At 39.4% G+C, this 3,849-nt stretch overlaps 1 non-coding gene and 1 pseudogene across 1 annotated transcript; both read left to right on the top strand.

Annotated features, from left to right (window-relative positions):
- Positions 1-210: 210 nt before the first annotated feature.
- On the top strand, positions 211-3,393 carry LOC113333982 (annotated as a pseudogene).
- On the top strand, positions 2,549-2,620 carry LOC113334281. Its single transcript, XR_003352699.1, has one exon. It is a non-coding gene; the product is annotated as a small nucleolar RNA J33 (small nucleolar RNA).
- Positions 3,394-3,849: the final 456 nt, after the last annotated feature.

The raw sequence follows: 3,849 nt of genomic DNA, 5'->3' as shown, positions 1-3,849 counted from the left end.
TTAAATTTTTTTTTGGGTTTGAGTAAGTAGATGATTGGTAAATGAACTGCAAGGATTTATAGGGATTTTAAATTAATGAAATGAAATTTAGGTATTGCATACGTCTTGGAAGAACTGAAATTACAATAAACTAAAAGAAATCCAAGAGTACTTAGGCATCAAATGCCTTAAGCCAGTTGCCATGTTTCTTTTACAATAAACTAAAAGAAATCCACTTGCCTTAAGCCACTTCCTGCATACAGGTTCATCAACTTGTAATAGCCACCAACCATAATCTTAGCAATTATGTGAGGTCATTCTCAGGTTCAGGTTCATCAGTGGACCATATTCGTAGGTTGATTCTCCGCTTGGTTTAACGGTTCTTGCCCAAGAAATTGCTTTCTAATTATACTTCTTGGTGTTTTAATTTGGGCATGAAATCTAATGTTTTTGTTGCTGATAGATATTTAGATCCTAGAAAAGAGTTATTGTATGTTTGCTTGTTTCTTTTAATTTGGGGAGAATCTGCAAATATTTGAATTTGTTCCTCAATATTTGAAGGTGACTTTAGAGGAGTATCCTGATCTGGATACTGGTCTTCAGTTACAATGACATTTAATACCTCGAGTAATTTGTTTGCTACAAAAAAAAAAAAAAAAAAAAAAAAAAAAAAAAAAAAAAAAAAAAAAAAAAAAAAAAAAAAAAAGGGAAAAGGGAAAAGGGTTGGTAAAATTGGATATGTTGAAGAAAGTATATTTGGTAGTTTTGATATCTTCAAGCTGCTTTTCTTGTTGCTTGGGGAGGTCAAAATTTTTCCTGGCAACCATTGGATGATAAAGATGTTCAGGTATGGGTTCTTACTATTTTTATAACCCTGATCAGCTCTTAGATTTCTGCACACAATAATCGAGGCTGGAACTCAGTATAGTTTGGTTTTGAGGGAGAATGGTGCTAAAAGGTTTTGTTGCAATTGGGTGGATAATTGTTTCTAGCGTCCTTGGTGTTCTCCATGGAAGGATTTGGTCCCAGAGGTTTCAGAACTGCCTCTGATTATTGTTCCTTGGGTTAGGAACATCCTGACATTCTTGAAGCGACCAATTTGAAGATCTTTCATACTTCCACATGGTGGTTTCTCAGAGACGGACTTGTTGACAACCTAAAGTATACGGCTTTTTGGGTTTATTCACTCTGCTTTCAAACTTCTGCTTCAGTTACTTCCTCTAGATCATACACTTTCTCAATCCAACCAAGGCCATTTTGAAGCTCAACAGGATAGACTACAAGTGGCATGAGTTATTTTCTAAGACCAACATATTGGCCATATGTTATGGCTTCCAGTGGTTCCGATTTGTCTCATAATTTTGCAGATTTGATATTCCATTTTATCCTCCCTTGTTGGGGCAATCGCTGGTTATTCTCGCATTTGGGAGAGATCCGTAATTTTGAACACTGAGACTGAGGTTTCAATAATTCTCTAGTGCAATGGAATTTAATCTTATGCCTGAGGAACAGTAAGTACTTCAAGGATAGGCGTTCATCGAGGAGCAAATCGAATGATGCTCTGCACCGATTGAAGCTTCTGTATGGGCTAGGGCGGCCTTACAAGAAGATCGAAATGAACCAGGTGGTGGCGTTTGCTATGATTGATTTGGAATGAGATCCTTATGAAATTCAGGGAGGAAGACGTAATTTGTGACCGTGAGCTTGAGCTCATGGAACTGCCACAGAATTCTTGGAGAATCAGGGTTATCTGGTGGCCTTGTTTACTCTTGTGTAATGAATTTCTGCTAGCTCTCGGGCATGTGGGTCATTACTCTGATAGGTCTCTCTGGTTGAAGGTCCGCAACACTGAGTATAGGAGGTGAGCTGCTATTGAAGCTTATGTTAGTATTAGACACTTACTTCTCGAGATCATTAAACTGTTCGTTGAGATTAATGAAGTTCGGGAAGTTTACAGAGACGTAGCTGACAAAATTATTGCTTGATATTCATGCCAAAGTTGTTTCCCTTGTGGAGCTCCTGCTCTACTCCGAGAAAGGTATGTGAAAAAGTGCCACTACATTGCAGGCACTTCACGAGATTGACATTAGAGACTTCTCAAAGGGGACGAGGACCTAGGAGCAGCTGTGAAAGAAGATGGGATGGCAAGTCTGAAGGATGCATCCAGCAAGGATCTGCTATGTAATGGTTTACCGGATGAAGAAGATGATTCCTTCTATCTCCAGACACGGCGTTTTCTCACTTCTAGGGATTCGTTGCATAATCTACCAAAAAATCTCGAGTCCCAACATCGTATTGCTTTCTTCGGCAATTCCCTGTTTATGAACATGCCTCATGCGCCAGAAGTGGAGAAAAAGGATGACTTTCAGTGTTTTGACTCCTTATTACAATGAAGAAGTCGTGTACGGCAAAGAATAATTGCCAACTGAGAATGAAGATGGTATGAATCTAGCAGCTTCTTCCAACACATGCGCAGAGAGGGTGCGGTCGTCGAAGAGGTGTTCTAGACAACCAAGTTGAGGGATCTACATCTTTGGGCATCTTTACCAAGGCCAAACACTTTCGAGTACCGTAAGAGGAATGATGGAGGTTCTTAAAATGCTGGTTTACTTAGATTCTGCATCTGAAATGGACAGTAGAGAAGGAGCACTTGGACTTTCCTCCATGAGAAGAGACGGTGGTTTAGATGGTCTAGGGTGGCATGCGTCACAGTCTTTGCAAGGTGGTTCGAGTTGGGCAAGCAGCGGAGTAGAGTAAGTGTGTTATTTAAAGGCCACGAATTTGGAGCTGCTATGATGAAGTTCACGTGCTGAGGACATTTTGTATCTACGGACTACGGAATTCCGAGTTGGGCAAGCAGCGGAGTAGTGGTATGTCAGATCTACGGGACACAGAAAGCAAAGAAAGACCCACGTGCTGAGGACATTTTGTATCTAATGAGGAACAATGAAGCTCTTCAAATGGCTATGTTGATGAGCTGCAAATAGGGAGGGACGAAATGTCAGTACTATTGCATTTTCTCCAGATCCAAAATCTGCAAGTAAGCCTCGTCAAAATCATGGTGTACTCAGTTTCCGTCAATAATCAAAGACCGTGCCAACAATACCTAATACTACAGATTTAGTCAATATACTCGATGTGCGTAATAAATTATGGGTATCATCGAGACGGATCATCGATTAGACAAAATGTATCAAACATAAAATAAAGAAGACAACAGAATTAAAGTGGTTCGGCACTAACACCTACGTCCACTGAGAAAACCCCGCAGGGTGAATAGCATTATGATCTCCAGAGATTGATCATTTTGGGATAATCTCTGTTACATTAGAACACTCGTATTTATAGAGTGGTAAACTATAAGTGTTGTTGACTAATTACACGATAAGAAGCATATCTAGATAACAACTTGGATTACAGCATATCTTGGAAGCTTCTCTTCACTTATCTTGATTAAGTCCACTTCTTGATTAAGTCCACGGTAGTTAGATTGGTTTTATCCTCTTTTCCAGTACGTGTCTTCACTGCTTCTGTTGCCTCGGACTTTCACTGGACTTTAACCTCGGCTACTTGTGTGTGACAAACTCTAATATTCCAATAGGCCGCATGCATTTCTCCATCCAAACTTTAGATCTTTAGCCTTTAATTAGAATGGACGACGAGCTACCATGAAATTGATCTCACTTGTCTTGTAACAATGGATATTCTGGATCATGCAAGAACGGAAAGAAAAAATGGCCCAATAAGTTTACGGATTGAATCTTACTAAGAGCCTCTCCAATGGAATGTGTGTGAAGAAAAAAAGTCATAATCCACATAGGATCCGCAACTATATTTATAAAAAAAAAAATCTAATTTTCGTATTCGAGG

Source organism: Papaver somniferum, unplaced genomic scaffold (genome assembly GCF_003573695.1).
Source record: "Papaver somniferum cultivar HN1 unplaced genomic scaffold, ASM357369v1 unplaced-scaffold_135, whole genome shotgun sequence".
Classification (NCBI taxonomy): Eukaryota; Viridiplantae; Streptophyta; class Magnoliopsida; order Ranunculales; family Papaveraceae; genus Papaver; species Papaver somniferum.
This window is presented reverse-complemented; position numbering and strand designations above follow the sequence as displayed.